Below are 19,613 nucleotides of genomic sequence, written 5' to 3'. Positions count from 1 at the left end.
ACAGAATCGGCAAGAGCCGGATGAAGAAGGCCGGTGAGAATCTCTCACCAGATGAAGAGACATATTTGTAAATAGAAGAAAGTATAAAATATATATATATATATTACATGCATAGGGCAAATTTCGAACCTTGCACCTTCATGTTAATAATGTTAAGCTTTATCACTATACTAGCATATTATGAATTTTAAAGTTATACTAAACTTTATCCCATGTAAATATTCTAGATATGCATGGTACAAAAAGTTATTCATGCATACACACTCGAGTTAAAAGAACTGATGGGATAGAAAGCTAATCATGCACGTGCAGTGTGCATGAAAACTAAAGTTAGGAAAAGCAAGATGCCTGCATGTGATAAACTTAGACTCCTCCAACACTATATAAGGAAGAGAGAAAGATGTATAGGGGTTGTTGCTTATTTTACAAGGGTGGATTAATATAATATAATCGTGGGATTCACGAATTTGCTAACTATTTTTCTCTCTTAATCTGAGTACTCACTAATACACTATACTCGTGGGATTCACAAGTTTTTCATATCTTTCTTCCTTACAACATATTTCATATTCTTCATTGCCTTAGAATTTTCTTTTCTCCTAGTCCAAAACCTCAGTGGTTTCTGCCCGACTCACGCAACGATCCAGAGCCGAAAGGCACGACAACGTTGTTGTGTGGTTCTTCACACACGATATGAAAAATACCAAAATAATTATTTTGTATTAGCTTAATGGCTTGGTATGGAAAGATGGACATCCTCAAGAGCTTACGAACGCATTTTACTACATATGAAACGAACAATTATGTATCAAGTTATGTGAGTATGAAGTTGGAAAGATGAGGAAAACAAAACTGTGAGATATCCCACACAGATAGGACAACATTAGATCCAACAGTATCTAAGTAGACCCATAACTTGTTACTTCATATCTATGTGTTTGGAGCACAGAACGGTCCTAGTGATTTGGCCAAACTGTTCGGATGGATGGATGACGTCAAATTGCTTAGATGGATGGATGCGGATGAACTGCTTGAAACGATTTTGGAAGACGGTTCAGAACGTCCGGTACGGCTCAGTCACCGACACACCGGTCGCGCGGATTGGGCAGAACGACCCGTACAAATCATGCACAGGTCGAACTGTACGGTTGCATGCAACTAAAGTAAAGGTCATGTGTGGACGCATGCAACTAAAGTAAGGTCATGTGTGGACGCATGCAACTAAAAGTAGACGTCATGCAACTAAAGTAAGGCCATGCATGAACGCTATTATTAGAAGAAAAAGCATGGATTATTATGTGCTAAGTCTCCCATCATTATATAAGGGTGGAAAGATAGATATATAGATAGAGAGGAGCATAGACAAGGGAACAAGAGAGAGAGAGGGTAGACAAAAGAGAGAGAACTAAATTATGCTTCCATAATTGGTGTTGTTCACCTTGATTGTAATCAAGGTGCACCGAAGTATTTATACAAGAATGTGGTGGTATGCATGTAAGCTAGGAAACATCTAGAGAGTGCATGTCTATGCATTCACTAGAAGTTCTTGAAAGTTCTAGTGATTAACTTACAATGTAATAAGTTGAAACTTATACAATACAATAATGTATAGATGGAATGTAGCTCAATTGGTAAGGTTGCCCAATAAGACCAAGAGGTCATGGGTTCAACCCCCTACATTCCATCGTGTCTATGACATTATCTTCCGTCTAAGGCCACCTCCCAGGACTCGCGGCTGGCTTATGTGGGTATCATTGATGAAAATCGCCAATGGCCTCCGGAGAATTTTGTAGATGTGTAACTAGTTCCCATGTGGTGTCCGAAATGGGGTAACCTTTCCATAAGACCAAATATTGGAGCTATCGACGATGATATCGAGAGTCGAGGATTTGGTCAACATCATATTCTTCGCCCGTCGACAATTCCACAGGTGGCGGTGGAGGAGGGTGTCACCTTGGAATTTGAGAAGGATGGTAGAGTTTGAGGAGGGAAACGTGAAAAACATCGTGAATCCTGAATGTTGGAGGAAGTGCTAACCAGAAGGCGACTGGGTTGATCCGCTCGATGATACGAAAGAGGCCTAGTCTTTTGTAGTCCAATTTTGCATAAGGATGTGTGGTGGCAATGTGACGACGTAACAGCCAAACCATGTCCCCAATGCAAACGTCGGTGCAGCTAAGCGATGTCGGTCCGCTTGATCTTTATATTGGTCACCAGCAACACAGAGCTCCAAGGAGAGGTCACGATGGACATCGTGTAAAGCGCGGGCACGCGTATCTACTGAAGGATTGACTGAAGATGCAGGTATGGAAATGCTGAAACGAGGGTGAAATCCATAGTTTGCAAAGAAGGGGGAAACCTTAGTCGAAGCATGGATACTATTATTGTAAGCAAATTCTGCCATTGCAAGGAAGTTCACCCAATCCTCCTATTGGTAGCTCACGGTACACCGAAGGTATTGTTCGAGGATTTGGTTGACTCGCTCCGTTTGTCCATCAGTTTGAGGATGGTATGTTGAGGACAAGTTGACAGAAGTCCCGAATGTTTGTAGAAGTCATCGCCAAAAGTGGGAAATGAATTTGAGAACCTCGATTAGAAGTGATATCCTCGGGTAAGCCATGTAATCGAACAACATTTTTAAGAAAAAGATCAGTTGTCTCTACCCTGGAAATGGTTTTGGAACATGGAACAAAGTGAGCCATCTTCGAAAACCGATCAACAATGACTAGCATCGTGTCATGTCCACCAACCAGAGGGAGGTCGGTGATAAAGTCCATGGATAGAGAGATCCATGGTCGACGTGGAATGGGGAGCGGGTGGAGAAGACCATATGGCCGATGGTGAGGTGTTTTGGACCGAGCACATACATCACATGTCTTGATAAATTCCTTGACAAACTTCCAAGATAGCAATTCTAGGGTTTTCGTAACCAACTGAGCTAATTTGGGCCCATCTATGGGATATCTGAACCCAAACTTGAGGCCCTTCGCACATATTTGGATGAAAACCTTGCCAAGGGCTTCATTCAACCTTCCAAATCACTAGTTGGAGCCCCAATCTTATTTGTCAAGAAGAAGGACGACTCATTATGCCTATGTGTGGATTATCGGGCTCTCAACAAAATTACGGTATGTAATCGTTACCCCTTGCCTTTAATTCCAACACTTCTTAATCGACTTCGAACTGTTGTCTGCTTGGCCGGACTAGCCTCAACACAGGTGTCTATCCGACACTTCTCCAAAGGGGTGGTAAGGATTGGATGCTAGGTTACACGCGTAAGATGATTACAATTAAGCACAGACAGTAAACAATACGAAGATACAGATAAACACGCAATAATTACTATTGTATTACTTCCGTCAAACCCTTTACAAATCATCGGATCCTTTTATAGGCATCCGGCAAGGTTACAATCGGTGCGCTTATGCAACCGACATCCGAATCGGTCCGGATCCGTCCCTCCGAATAATAATTCTACTATTATTTACTTCCTATTATCCGATCCGACTCCGCCTTCCCACTTGTCCTTGCTCTTCTGACCGGCCAACACATGGCACGCCCGTGGGAAAGTGCCTTGCACTTCGAATCCACTCCCGGCCTCATTCTTCCTCCAAAATATCGAGCACACTCTGCTCGATGGTTTCAAGTGGTGCTTCTTCCTCCTGTTCCTGTTCCTTGCCTGCCTGGTCTCCGACCTCCAGTTGGGTGGGCTGTTCCGTAAAAATTTGCTGCTCCGGCTCTGCTTGATTCTGTGGTGCCGGTGCTTCCTCACCGCTTCGTCCGGGTTCTTCCTGTTCTCCCTCTGTTCCAGGCTCTGTTCTGTTACCAGTGTCGCTTTCTCCGGTCTCGACTGGTTGGCTCGGTACGCCTTCTTCCTCTGCTCTGGTGTCTTCCGGTCTCAGCTCTTCTTCTTCTCCGGCATCGGTCTGCTCCTGCTCTTCTTCTTCTCCTTCGAACGGAAGTTCTTCTTCGGGTATTCCTCGTCGGGGTTGTTCGGTGTTGGTTGGTTCAACTTCAGCCGGTCGCTCTCCCTCACTTATAGTGATTGGCGTCGTTCTTCCCTTAGCTTCCTGTCGTAACCGGTCCTGCTCGTATCTCTCCAACTCCAACTGAGTTGCGAGCTGCCCGTCATCCAACCTCTCTACCAACCCTCGGATTTCTTTGAGATGTTCTTCCGCTAAAGCGTAGAAATCCTCCGACAATTCTTCCCGAATGGCGACGGTACTTTCTTCATCCATCTTGTAGAACTTGTCACCGGTCTTCCTCCGATTCTCGACATCCGCTCGGAGTGTCTGCAGCTCGGCTGCCTGTTGTGACCACTCCTTCCATAACTTTTCCGTACTTTCGTTGATGCTTGCCTGAGCTCGGGTACTCCAACCTGACATGATGAGCTTGATCCGGTCAACCCCCGCCTTAGCATGCGCATAAGCTTCTTGCTTTTCCTTCCTTGCCCGTTTTATAATGTCGGCCATTATCTGAGCCTGGGCCTCGTAATCCGCTTTCTGCTTTTCATAGGTACTTTGCAGTTTGCTGATCGTGAAGGTCAAATTTTCCTTTTTTTCATTCCTGATCTTGGTCAGATCCAGCTTTTCCCGCCTTAGCGCCTCTAATTCCTTCCTTCTCTCCGTCGCTTGGGCTATTTCCGCCGACAATGCTTCCTTGTTGGCACTGACCTCATCTATTGCCTTAGCCAGGTCTAATCGGGTCTCTTTGAGCTGTTCTTTCAACTTCTCTATTTGCCGGTTGTAGTCTGCTGCCCGTTTCTTGTTGTCCGACTCGGCCTGCTTGTGATCTCGGTAGAGACGGTCGAAGTCCTCCGTCTTCTGCTTCAGGCGTCGGTTTGCCTGAGCTCTTAACCGATCGTCCCGGTCCTTCTGTTGTCGGAGTTCTTCCTGCAGTCGTTCTATCTCCTGCTCGGCATGTCGACGGAGTCGGTCCTTCTCTTTTTGCAGCTTCTCTTTTTCTTCTTGCAGTCGGTCATTAGTGGCTCGACCTTTCCGGAGGCCTTCTTCCATTTTTCGTCTGTCGTCCTCCACCGCTTTCCGCTGCTCCCTTTCTCTTTCCCTTAATGCCTCCTGAGCTTTTAACTCCTCTCGTAAGGTTTCTATTATTTTTTCGGTCTCAGGGCCGGTTTGCAAGGCTACCGGTTCTGGTTCTGGTTCTGGTTGCTTCCTTGTTGTCCCGACCGGCTCGGTGACAACTTGTGCTTGTTGAATTCCTTCCCTTGCCTGCAACAGCTCCCCTTGCATTTCCTCGATCTGTGTTTGGAGCGCGACCAACTCCTGAGTTGTTATATGCGTCAGTTGTTGCCTACACGTTTCTTCTTTCTCTAACTGGTCCGCTACTCCCGATAACTGCTCCGAAAGCCATCTCAGCCATTGTGGCTTTGTTCTTCTTGTGTCGGGGTGGCCTTGCTCACTTAACTCAGGTTGTTTTTCCGGCCTTTTCTCTGGCTCCGGCGCTTGTTCATTCTTCTTCTCTGGGATGACCGGTTCTCTGAAGTCCGGCACAACCGGTGTCGGTGCTGCTTCCCTCGGTACGGGTTCCGGTACTGCTTCCGCCTCGGCTACTGGAGGTGGTCCTTGCGCCCTCTGCTGAGTTTTGTTAACTGGTGGAGCCGGTCCTTTCGCCCGTCTCTCCCGACCCTGTCTTGCTGGGAGTCTTACCAGTGGTTCGGATGAGTCCTCTGTTTCAGCTTCCTCCTTCGGTGCGGCTACCAGACGGACCTTTTGTATAAAGACCTCTGGTTCCGGTTCCGGCCGTCGCAGCGTTATATTGATTGGTTTGCGTGCTACCGGTTCCTCCTCGGCCGATTTCCCTTTGCCTTTTCCTGCCGGTTTTGCCTTTGTTGCCGGTTCCTGTTGCTGTCGGGATGGTCCTTCCCCTCGCTGTTCTGCTTCTTGCTGGGTCCATCCGGGGGTGTGTTTCTCCAAGATCTGTCGGTGCTTTGTGACCTTTTTCGACGTCGTCTCCTGCCGACCTCTTTTCTTTTGTGTGATGGGGAGCACCGATGGGACTAACACCGTTAGCCATTGTGCTATCCCGGCCCATGGCTTTTTTTCCTTCCACAAGATTCTTGATGGCCTCCTTCAATCCTTCGGTTATGAAATGGAGCCAGCCTACTTGTAATCCTTCGTATGCTGCTATTAAGAACGTTGCCCGGTACCTGGCTATGGCCGAGGGACGAGGATTCACGAATCCGTATTCCATCATGGCGCGGGCCACTTCTTCGAACAGCAGGTTCTCTCCGCCCTGTGTTCGGTACGCCTTGCTGCTGATAGAGTACTCACCGAAATATTCGAACAAGATTTCACTTGAAGGGTTTTCGATTGTTTGAAGTCCTCCTGCTTTTATCCCCGTGAGCGCCTACACCGCTCCTTCCGTGATTTCTGATAAATCGATCGATGCTGCCGCCTGCTCTGGTTCTGCGTGTGGTGGAGCGTCGACGATCCGCATCAATCCTTTTAACCCGTTCTCCCTCATCCATTGGCATGCCTCCTCCGACAGTACCATTGTTTCAAATTCTTCTTCTGTTGTCTGTTGTTCGGGATCGGGCTGTGTGTGCGCTGTGCGTCGGATCGCTCTTCTGTGCTTCTCCGCCTGTATATAGGAAAATTCGTAAAAAGTGAGTCCTTCGCAGGCCTGTGTCTTATATAGTGGCTTTTGCCTCGAGTCGCCCTTTTTCGTTTCCCGCGCATGTTCCTCTCCCGCCATAATTAGTATGTCCTTTCTTGTTTGCCGCATGTGAGTGCCCACGTTCCATGCTTTAAATAGCAAGTACGCGCACGTCCTTCTTTAATGCATGGCGCCTCTTCGTTGCATGGTGGCGCTCCCACCTCTTGTGATATCCCCATCATTACTATGATTCGCGTCGATTTTGCCCACGTCTTCTTCTTTTTTTTTTCTCTTTGTTTGGACCACGTCATTTGCTAGTCCCCCCCGATTTGTTCGGGTCAGTTCGTGTGGATACCGGATCCTTCTGTCGGTTTTCCGGGATAGTCTTTGTCAGTATTGGTGTCGGTTCTTCCTCGGTCCGAATATCTTCAGCAGTGTCTGTCGGTGTCGGTTCCTCATCTTGCCGGATTTCCGGGTTTTGCTTGAACGGGTTGGCTGGCATATTTCCCTTATACGGCTTTAGCCGAAACCCATTTGCCCACTTGCCGATGACATCTCCAGACAACGTGCCGAGCTGATACGACCCATTGTACTCCTTGGTGATCCAGAACGGTCCGGTCCACCGAAACTGCAACTTTCCTGGCATGTTCCCCATCCGTGTCTGGAATAGTAGCACCGGTTTCCCGACTTCGAACTCCTTTTCGTTGCCACGCCGGTGTCGGTCCACGAAAGCTTTTCTCCTCCTTTGCTCCAGTTCGAGTTGTAGTAAGCTGGCTATTTGATTTTCTTCTAATTCCAACAATGTCGCCAGCCGGATTCGTTCGGACTCGTTCTCACTTAAGCGCTCCTTTACCTGAATCCGTAAGCTGGGGATCTGGAACTCTACCGGCATGACCGCTTCTAAACCGAATGCTAGTCGGAACGGGGTTGTCCGGATGCTGGTTTTGTACGTTGTTCGGTACGCCCATAGCGCGCTTTGCAATTTCGTATCCTAGTCGGTCCGGTTCTCGTTGACGATTTTTCGTAGGATGTTCTGCAGAGTTTTGTTCGTTGATTTTGCTAGTCCATTGGCTTGAGGGTAGTAGGGAGTACTCTTTTTATGTACCACCGCGTAAAATCACGTCAGGCTTTCTACTACCTGCCCGAGAAAATGTCCTCCTTGGTCACTTATAAGCTCAATCGGGCATCCATACCGGCACCATATGCACTCGTACAGGAACTTTGCCGTGGACGCGGCCGTGTTGTCCCGTAAGGCCTTTGCCATTTGGTGCAATAGTCGGTCGCCACTATAACATACCGATTTCCGGTTCGCATTGCCGGTGGCTTGAAGGGACCGACAAAGTCCAAACCCCACTTTTGAAACGGTTCCAAAGGCAAGACCGGGTGGTGTGGCATCCGGGCCTGCTCTGTGGGTTGGCCCAGTCGTTGACACAAATCGCATTCTCTGCTATACTTCACGACATCTTTTAGGGTGGTGGGCCACCACAGTCCGCTCTGCCATATTTTCCGAGCGGTTGCGTCGCCGGCATAATGCCCGCCGACAATTCCACAGTGGACTTCCCTGAGGATTAAATCCTTCTCATCGCTCCGCACTGCTCGTCTCCAGATGCCATCTGCCCCCTTGTGATAGAGGGTGTCTCCAACCAAGCAGAAATGTCTGCTTCTTACTGCTACCCTCTTCCTTTCATCGCGGTCCATGTTCTCCGGGGGAACTCCGGTGCTCAGGAACTGATGCATCTCAATTAGCCACGTGTCTTCATCGGCTACCGTTGCATCCGTTGCCGGTTTCGTCGTGATCCGGAACAACTCGGCGTTGGGAAACTCATCCTGGACGCCGTCCCCTGCTTCTCCGGATTCGAGTCTGCTTAGGTAGTCTGCTACCGCATGCTGCGCCCCGGGTCGGTGGAAAATGTCGAATTCAAATTCCTGTAACAGCAGTGTCCATCGTGCAATTTTTCCCGTCAGGGATGCCTTCGAGACCAGGTAGAGTAGTGCCGAATGGTCGACATGGAAGGAAAACTTCCTTCCGAGCAGATAGTGCCTGTACTTTGTGACACTATACACCATTCCCAATGCCTCGCGTTCCGTCGTAGAGTAATTCCGCTCGGCTTTTGAGAGTTTCCGGCTTGCGTAGTACACCGGTCGGTACCATTTCGGCTCCGTGAGTTGCATCAGAACGCTGCCGATTGCTACGTCCGACGCGTCGACGAAGACGTGAAAGCTTTTACTCCAATCCGGTGGTTGCACCATCGGAGCTTGCGACAGTATAACCTTCAACGCTTGGTAGGCTTCCTCCTTCGTCTCCGCCCATAGGAAGGGTACCCTGTGTACGGCGGTATGTAATGGTGTAGCGAAGTCTGCGAGGTGCCGTATCATCCGGCTATGCCACCTTATTTGGCCTAGGAACCGGCTTAAAGCCTTTGCGTTATTTGGTGCTAGTGCCTCGAGAATTGCCTTGACTTTATCCGGATCTACCGCGATTCCTTCCTTACTCACCACGTGCCCTAGTAAGTTGCCGCTTGCCACTCCAAAGACGCACTTGGCCGGGTTCAGGCTCAATCGGTACTCGCGGCACTTCTCCAAGCACAGCCGGAGGTGATCGAGATGCTCTCCGTGCCGGCTGTAGACCGCGAAATCGTCAAGGAAGACCTGCATAAAACCGGGGATATATTCCCCGAAAATTTCCATTATTATCCTTTGAAAGGTCGCTGGAGCCGTCTTTAGTCCGAACATCATCACGACCGCGACGAACACTCCCCATTCCGTCACGAACGCTGTCTTCTCCTGGTCGGCTGGGTTCATTCGTATTTGGTTGTAGCCGCTAAATCCATCCAGGAAGCTGTAAACTTCGTGGCCGGCTACCGCATCTAACACCCCGTCCGTAAATGGTAGTGGAAACGCATCGGTCACTGTTACGGCATTTAGTTTTCGGTAGTCCACGCATACCCGGATTTTGCCGTTCTTTTTCGGGACCACCACTATCAGACTCAGCCAGGTTGCCTGCTTGACCGGTCGGATAAATCCGACCCGGAGGAGCTTATCAATTTCCTCCTTCACCTTCGCCGCATAATTCGGATTCATCTGGTACCTGCGTTGAGCGATCGGTTTCGCGTCCGTACTTAGGTGAATTTGGTGCTGATAGAGCTGGGGGTCCAACCCTCGCATGTCTTCGTACGACCACGCGAACACATCCTTGAAGTTTGTTAATAATGCTACCATTGCCTTCTTTTCTTCCTTCGGCAATTCCTTTGCAACATTTACCGGTCGGGGCTTGTCTGTTGTGCCGAGGTCCACCTCCTCTAGTTGGGATGCTTTTACCCTCTGGGATATCGTCATTTCCCTCTCTAGGGATTCCTGCGCTTGTCGCAGTTCCCGGATCGCCGCTTGGTCCGGTTCATCTGGCGTCGTAATGTACGGTTCTACTGCCGCCGTGATATCCACCTCAAATAGTGGGACGATTCGTGGGTGTTCCTCGAGGTACCGCTCGACTTCCTTGTCCGGTAATCCCTCCAACATGTTAATGCTTTCCGCATACAATGGAGTTGCTTCCTTACTGGTGATCACCCGTGGTTGCGTCGTTACTCGTACCTTTGTTTTCCCTCGCCGGAATGTGATCATGTTCTTTTGCCAGCTCTGCTTGATATGCGCCGTTCGCAGCCATGGTCGTCCTAGCAGTAGGGGGTACGCGCCTTGTACATTCAGCTGCAGCACCACGGCTGATATCTGGAATACATGGCCTCCGATCGTTACTTCCAAATCCCGGATAAGCCCGGTCGGTCGGACTGAGCTGGTATCCGCCATGCGTAACCAGAAGGGGCATGGTTCCCATTCCCGGATGCCCAGGTTGTTGCATGTCTGTCGGCTGATGACATTTACCCCGGAGCTTCCGTCAATAATCGTTCCAGCAATTTCCTTTCCTTTCACGATTGCCGTGATCGCCGGGCTACTTGTATCGACCACCGCTGGTCCTTCCTCCGGGTTGGAGAAGAATGCCGGTGCTGGCGTCGGCTTCGGTTTGCTCACGGATGCCTGTAAGTCTGCCGTAAACCGTGGCACCAACTGTAGTAGTCGTGCTAACGGCAACACGATTTGATAGTCCTGTAGCGCTTGCCACGTCGGGTTTTCTCCTGGCTGTATGATTTCTTCGTCTTTTGGCATATTTTGGTCTCTTACTTTGGCCGCATTCTGTTCATTGGCCTGCTTGATCCATTGTGCCGCTTGTTTTCTGATTGCCTCCTGGGCTTCCCACTCGGCGGTCTTTCCCTTTGACCGGGTTGTGACCTGCTGTACTTCTGTTATTTCGGCTGTAACCATGTTGACTTCCGGCTGCTTGTCATTGGTTTTGCTTGGGCATTGGTTACTATAGTGGCCTTCCTTACGGCAGTAATAACAGTACACCTTGTGACTGTTGCTCGTTTCTCCTTTGTCCCCGGTTTGGAGGGTGGGTATGCTCCGGCGGTCGTCTTCGGTTTTTCGGTTATCCGGTACCGATACCGGGTTGTCATTCCTCGCTGCCTCCCGACGTTCCTCTCTTCGGAAAAATCCACGCTTTTGATTCCGTCGGAAATTTCGGTTCCCTTGTCGCCTCTCTTCTCTGCGTCATTCGTATTTCGGGGATTCGTCTCGGTCGTACCGGTCCCGGGGGTAGCTATCTCTGCGTCTCTCCTCTCGGTCATAGTTATCGCGTCTTCTATCAGCGTATCTGTTACCACGTTCGCATTGGTAGCGGTCGTCTCTCCGGAATCGATCCTCGTTCGGGTTCTGATTGCGCGGTTCTATGTGTCGAACCGGTGCTGCCTGCCGATTTAACAGGTTATATTCGCATCGGTCCGTTGTATGGGCTCGAGAGTTGCAGATCATACATTGTGTCCGCAGGGTGCAGTCTACTATTGAGTGCCCTGAATTTAGGCATGTTGTACATTGTAAGGCCTGTCGGAACCTCAGGTCTTCCTCCTTCGGGAGTGCCCGGTGTAACATCCCCATCGACAAGAAGGGGCTAGTCTTGTCCATTTCTAAAACCCGATCAATAACTTGGTCCATTGTGCTGGTTTGGAAATCAAGGACTCCGCACATTGTTCGAAGTGGCTCTTTCAGCGCGGCCAAAAAGACTGCTTTGGCTTCGTCTTCGGGTGGTGCTCTTGTCAGTTGGCTGTGCAGGGTCTGAAACCGAATGATGAATTGTGGCACAGTCTCGTTCTCTTCCTGCCGGGTGGTGTAGAACTGCCCGACCAATTCCCTTTGCTCAAATTGTCTGTGAAAAAGCCTGAGGAATCTGGCCTTCAAGGCATCGAAAGTGGCAAAGCTGCCCGGTAAGTGCTTTGCGTGCCATCGGGCCGTCGGTCCTTCTAAGGTTATGCCGAATTCGGCGACTTTGGATCGTTCGGCTTCGGGCTCCGTCAGTCTTTGGGAGACATGGTTGGCTTCCCATGTTTGGAGGAATGCGTACACGTGTGCCTCCGCGTCGGCCTCATCCCGGTACTTTGGGTATGGGTACGGCATCGTGTCGTCCAACTGACTCTCCTGCTTCCTCCGCTCTCTGTCCGCTGTTGGCGTTGGTGTGAGAACCTTTGGTTTCTCCGCGGGTGTTGCCGGTGTCCGGTCCTTTGGTTCCTCCGTGGGTGTTGTCGGTATCCGCTCCTTCGGTTCCTTCGCGGGTGTTGTCGGTATCCGCTCCTTTGGTTCCTTCGCGGTTGTTGTCGGTATCCGGTCAGCCTCCCTCGGCGATTGCCGGTCACCGAATTCCAGGGTTATTTCTTCCTCTGGCTCCGGTGTTACTGAGTCTTCCGACCCTTCTTCCTCCCGGTCATTTGGTGTGTCGTGGCTGCTTTTATACGCTTCCGTCGCTTTCCGACTCCGCCTCAAGTGTTGCGAATGCTTCCGAGTCCCCGTCGCCCCCGGCGAGCGTCTGTAGTATCGTTTCCACCTCTTGCAGGCTTGTTATGCTACTGCCTTCGTCGGGGATTTGAAGAACCCGGAACTGCAGTGCTTCTTCTGCGACTCTCCGAAGAGTTTTGGAGAATGACCGATCCCGCCAGATCTCGTCGACGGCTTGCTGCAGGGCTTCCCGTCGTTGCTCGCGTTCGGTGTATCGTCTCCCTCGTTCGGTGATGTGGTCGTCGTTTGGTCTAGACATCCATCCCTCGGTTGTCCTCTGCACTTTGGAGGAATCGTGGTCGCCAAAATAGTGTTGTCTGCCTGGCCGGACTAGCCTCAACACAGGTGTCTATCCGACACTTCTCCAAAGGGGTGGTAAGGATTGGATGCTAGGTTACACGCGTAAGATGATTACAATTTAGCACAGACGGTAAACAATACGGAGATACAGATAAACACACAATAATTACTATTGTATTACTTCCGTCAAACCCTTCACAAATCATTGGATCCTTTTATAGGCATCCGGCAAGGTTACAATCGGTGCGCTTATGCAACCGACATCCGAATCGGTCCAGATCCGTCCCTCCGAATAATAATTCTACTATTATTTACTTCCTATTATCCGATCCAACTCCGCCTTCCCACTTGTCCTTGCTCTTCTGACCGGCCAACACGAACCGGGCGTATCTTCTCCAAAATCAACCTTCAGGGAGCCTACAATCTGGTGTGTATCAAGCCAGGAGACAAGCGGAAAATGACCTTCCGAACACGCTATGGACATTTCGAGTACAAGGTGATGCCTTTTGGTCTCACCAACGCCCCTGCAGTCTTTCAGCACATGATGAACAATATATTTCGAGAGTATCTCGATCACTTCATGGTGATCTACCTTGACGACATTTTTAAAGTTTTTTCTTCCAACATAGAGGAGCACACCCGACACGTCCGATTGGTCCTATCCAAACTTCGGGAACATGGACTTTACGCCAAAAGTGAGAAATCTGAATTCGATCGGACCTCTGTCGAATTCCTAGGCTACGTGACTTCACCCTCTGGGATCACAATGGATGCACGCAAGGTAGCGGCAATCACTGATTGGCCTGTCCCTACTCTGTTGAAAGAGGTACAATCATTTATTGGTTTTAAAAATTTCAATCGACGATTTATCAATGGTTTTTCGTCTTTAGTACAACCTCTAATTATCCTTACAAGAAAAGATACTCCATTTCTTTGGACCTCTACGGCACAACGTGCTTTTGATGCCCTCAAGGTAGCTTTTCTCACAACCCTAATGTTGGTCCACCCCGACCCCACAAGGCCCTTCCAAGTCGAAACCGATGCCTTCGACTTTGCCATTGGAGCTATCCTGTCCCAACCAGATGACGAGGGCACACTACGTCCTGTTGCCTTCTACTCTCAGAAGTTTACCGCCCCAGAAATCAATTATCCAATCTACGACAAGGAGCTAGCAGCAATCATAACTGCCTTCACCGAATGGCGACCCTATTTGGTTGGGGCCCAACATCGCATCCAGGTGCAAACTGACCACAAAAATCTAATTTATTTCACCACCAGTCGTACATTGAATCGGAGGCAAGCCAGATGGTCATCTTTTCTCGCCGACTACATATCTGCCTTCACCGAATGGCGACCCTATTTGGCTGGGGCCCAACATCGCATCCAGGTGCTGACCAACCACAAAAATCTAATTTATTTCACCACCAGTCATACATTGAATCGGAGGCAAGCCCGATGGTCATCTTTTCTCGCCGTCTACGACTTTGAGATCTTGTTTCGACTCGGAGTTCAACATGGGAAAGCTGATGCCCTCTCTCGGCGACTTGATTTTGCATTGAGCCCAGGAGATGATGCATATTCACAACAATCCTATTGTTTGTTGTGGCCCGATCAACTTTAGATGTTCACCACCTGCATGTTACATGATGATTCTTTGCTTAACGAGATCGCCATGGCAACCGTGTCAGACCCATTCGCCAAAGAAATCATGGGTTGCATTAATGACCCATCTCCGGACATGAAAAGCTCATATCTCAACCAATTTACAACCCAGGATGGGTTACTATATTGTAATCATCTCTTGTACATTCCCGAATGATCGTGTCATACACGGGTTCTACAAAACTGTCACGAACGTAGACGAGGGCAAGGACAAGTAGGTGAGCTCAATATTAACAAAGAGAGAAAGATAGATATATAGATAGAGAGGAGCATAGACAAGAGAACAAGAGAGAGAGAGGGTAGACAAAAGAGCGAGAACTAAATTATGCTTCCGTAACTAGTGTTGTTCACCTTGATTGTAATCAAGGTGCACCGAAGTATTTATACAAGAATGTGGTGGTATGCATGTAAGCTAGGAAACATCTAGAGAATGCATGGAAACTTCTAGAGAGTGCATGTCTATGCATTCTCTAGAAATTTCTTGAAATTTCTAGTGATTAACTTACAATGTAATAAGTTGAAACTTATACAATATAATAATGTATAGATGGAATGTAGCTCAATTGGTAAGGTTGCCCAATAAGACCAAGAGGTCATGGGTTCAACCCCCTACATTCCATCGTGTCTATGACAGGAGGATCCTGTGGTCCACTCAATTTGGTTGTGATTGGACTCTCCTTATGTGTGAGCCTTAGTTGATCATCGCCTCCGAGTCTATCGAAATCGGTTTTGATTGGATTGGATGGAACTGGGTCGACTGTGTACCAAGAAGTCGATTCTTCAAATATGACATCCCTACTCACTCGTACTGTTACCGACCGGCGAAGGAGTCCAGAGTGTGAAACGGAGGAGTTATTTAATTATTAGGAATGGTTGGAAGTAAGCTATTAGGGTGGACGGACGGACCGGAATCGGTATGCCGTTCCGGATCCGGACCGATCTCGAACAGGTGCGGATGACACCGTTTTGTAATACAGACCGAAAACCTATTTAAAGGCCCGGATACAATGTAATGAGTAGCGGATAATTAATAAAGATTAGTGTTTTTATCTCTCTGTGTTAATTGTCGTTCTGCATTCATTGTTATATCTTACGCGTGTGATTATTAAGGACGATCTTGCTAAGTAACCTAATTAAGTCGGATTAAACGTTGAGCCTAATCCTCTTGCCGTAACACCCCTTTGGTGAAGTGTCTTCCGTAGACACCCTGTGTTAGGCCATTGTCCGGGACTCCGGCCCTAAGAGTTAACACAGTTTTTGGCGACCACGATTCTTGTTTTTGCAGCGAACGACGGCACGAATGGATGACTAGATCAACGCACGACCTGGTTACAGATCGAACTCGACACCTTGCCAAAAGGCAAAGGAGATGTGAGGCTTTCCAGCAAGCAGCACAAGAAATTAGAGCGGATCGCTCGTTTTCAAACGTAATCCGGAGAGTAGCGGAGGAGTCCCTCTGGTTACAGCAAACATCGCACCCAGACGATGGCAGCAACCTAAGCAGCCTCCGGGAAACCGAATCCCTTCTCCAGGCGTTGGCAAGCGGAGAAGGCGAAGCAGAAGCCTTTTCAGCATATGAATCCGATTCCGAAGGGGAATACAACTTGTACACGAACTACCGTAGTAGCAACGAAACCCCGGGCGGACCGGAGGACGAAGGATCAGACACCTTATCGACACCGGAACCGAAAGTGCTAAGGCTGGAACCTCCGGAACCAGAAGCAGAGGAAGAGCGACCTCCGACACCGGAAGTCGAGGAGGAGAGGCCTCCGTCACCAAAAGAAGAGGAAAGACCACCGACGCCGGAGAAAAACCAGGAATGACCACCAACACCACCAGCCCGCGCACCGATACCGGACGACGACATGTCGTTCCAGTACTCCAAGTATAGAGATGATCCGGACGTGGAAGCTCATGTTCACGCCTTTGAACAAACATGGGAAGCAAACCATGTGTACCATCGTTTGACCCCGAAAGAAGAGGAACGCTCTAAGATAGCGGAATTTGGCGTCACATTGGAAGGACCGGCAACAAGATGGCGCCGGACACAGAACCCGTCTACCATCACCACCTTCGCAGATTTAAAAGCTAAATTCTTGCATTTTTTCCAAAAGGAGGTGGACCAGACCGAAATGGTGGGCTTGTTTTATACCATCCGACAGGAGGCAGGAGAAAGCATTCCCCAGTTTGTCATCCAGTTTCAACGGATGCATAGTCAGCTTGCCCTCGCACCCCCGGAGGAGGAATTACGGACTATATTCCTAAATGCGCTCCGGGAACCCCTACGCACCGTTTGCACGGTAATTGACTTCCGCGCAAGTACCATCGATCAGGTCATTGACCGGGTAAGAGAGATGGAAAAGACAAGCTCCTGGCTCACACTGGGAGCACTCCAACAGGCGTTACCGTCCGATGAAGACCTCCGGTTTCGGCAAGCAATACAGTGCACAACCTGCTTGAATTCCGGACACTCGGCAATAGAATGCACTATGAGGACGCAATGTGTAATCTGTCAATCCAAGGGCCATACGACGGATAGGTGCGAGTATAATCTATTGAACCGGCAAGCACCGCCCGTCCGACAAATAGAGCCACGCAGCAGCCGGGATGAAGAAGAGGAACGCTAGCGGCGAATGGACCGATACCGACCGGCACAGGATGTCCGGTATGACGATCGACGGGATAATAATGTCCGGTACGGTGATCGGTGGGATAACTACGATCGGTACGATAGAGATGATCGATATCGGGATTACAATAGGCGATACGAACATTACGACCGGGAGCACTCCCTCGGGTATCGTCAACAACAGGAGGAATACGTCAGATATAACGACCAACCTCGTCAAGAGTACCGCAATAAGAAGAACTATAACAAAAAACGGCATTTCAAAAAAGGTGGCCACCCACGGGATCCGGAACAAGGAGCTTCAAGCAGCCAACCGGCCCAAAACCTCGTGCTTACCACGGGACCTGCCCCGGATACAACAGACAATGCTGAATCTAGCAATACCTGGAAAGCCTACTGCTACTACTGCCGACAAGAAGGCCATTATAGTAATCAATGCTCGGCGAAGAGTTATGACAAACGACCGGCAGTAAATATGGTAGTCCCTGAAGTGGCAGATCTGCAGCAGGTGACCACAAGGTCGAAGGGCATGGCCAAGGAATGGGAGACGCAGGAGACCATCCGGAAGCAAGCGACGGAATGGGTGAAGAAAGCTAACGAGCAAAATGTCACAGACTTACAGCGGCAAAAGGAGAACATCGTAGGGCTTGCCGGCGGTAGTCACTCCGAGAACGAGACATGGCAGGCGTTGCAAGAATGCCAGATTACGCTGCCACTAAGAAGACTCCTACAGCTCGTGCCGAGATTCACGAAAGGACTGAAGACAGCCATGACGGAAGGAGAATCATCACCGGCACCGGTACTCTTCTCGAATTCGGAGGAGGGACTAACGGTGGTGGACACCAACAGTCCGGTAATTATTGCCATTGTAAAAGGGAAAGAACTTCCCGGCACAGTAATAGACGGAGGCTCCGGGGTGAATGTAATAAGCCTCCGGACGTGTGATGCCCTGGGAATCCACGAGTGGGAGCCGTGTCCGTTCTGGTTACGGATGGCCGATACAAGCTCAGTGCGGCCGATAGGATTAATATGAAAATTAGAAGTCACCGTTGGCGGTCATACATTTCACATCTCGGCAGTAGTGCTACAATTACAGGCACAAGGCGCGTACCCGCTATTGCTGGGGCAGCCGCGGCTGAAAACGGCACATATCAAACAGAATTGGAGGAAAAATATAATTACCTTCCGGTGAGGAAAAGCCAAGGTACGCGTACCAACACAGCCAAGGATGAGCACGGGCAAGGAATGTACACCGTTGTATGAAAAAGCTCAGTACTTGTAGGAAAACCCGAAGATCGTACCCCTCTTCGAAATTGACATTGCCGAAGTAGTAGCGCCATACTTACCACAGCCGGAAGAGACTGAAGCAGAACCGGATAAGGACGCAATCCGAGAATTACGGCAAGCGCAGGAAGCGTTGGAACGGGAAATGGCCGTTTCATAGCGCGTAAAAGCGTCGCAACTTGAAGAGGTGAACCTAGGGACCACGGACGAAGCAAAACCGGTGCACATCGCCAAGGAGATGAGGTCCGAAGACAAAACAACGATGATCACACTTCTCACGGAATTTCGCGACGTGTTTGCCTGGTCATACGAAGACATGCGAGGGCTCGACCCTTAGTTATACCAGCATCAGAGTCACTTGAGTAAGGACGCAAAACCTGTGGCACAAAGACGGTACCGGATGAATCCCAATTATGCCGCAAAAGTCAAGGAGGAAATCGACAAATTGCTAAGAGTGGGCTTTATCCGTCCGGTAAAGAAAGCGACATGGTTGAGCCTGATCGTAGTCGTACCGAAGAAGAACGGAAAAATTCGAGTTTGTGTGGACTACCGGAAACTCAATGCGGCAACGATAACGGATGCGTTTCCACTTCCGTTCACAAATGGAGTGTTGGATGCCGTCACCGGCCATGAGGTCTATAGCTTTCTAGACGGATTCAACGGGTACAATCAGATCCGGATGCACCCCGACGACCAAGAGAAAACGGTTTTCGTCACCGAATGGGGGGTGTTTGTGGCCATGGTGATGATGTTCGGACTCAACACGGCACCGGCAACATTTCAACGAATCATCATGGAAATCTTTGGTGAATATATCTCGGCTTTTATGCAGGTTTTCCTTGACGATTTCGCCGTCTATAGCCGGGAGGAGGACCATTTTCAGCACCTCCGTCTTTGTCTAGAAAAGTGTAGAGCGTACCGGCTAAGCTTGAATCCGGCAAAGTGTGTATTTGGCGTGTCCAGTGGAACCTTACTAGGACATATTGTGAGCCAGGAAGGTATTGCAGTTGACCCGGACAAAGTGAAAGCCATATTAGAAGCACCGGCGCCGGCAACGGCAAAGGCATTGAGCCAGTTCTTAGGCCAGATCCGGTGGCACAGCCGGATGCTCCGATACTTGGCCGACCTGGCTACACCGTTGCATGCCGCCGTACATCGGACACCATTCCGGTGGACTGACACCGAGGATAGGGCGTATAGGGCCCTCAAGGTACTATTGTCGCAAGCACCAGTAGTGCAGCCTCCGGAT

The sequence above is a fragment of the Azolla caroliniana genome, unplaced genomic scaffold (assembly GCF_043228905.1).
Source record: "Azolla caroliniana isolate FFs.n. ecotype wild unplaced genomic scaffold, voAzoCaro1.0.p SCAF_4, whole genome shotgun sequence".
Classification (NCBI taxonomy): domain Eukaryota; kingdom Viridiplantae; phylum Streptophyta; class Polypodiopsida; order Salviniales; family Salviniaceae; genus Azolla; species Azolla caroliniana.
The sequence above is the reverse complement of the archived record's forward strand: the minus strand, read 5'-3'. Positions refer to the sequence as shown.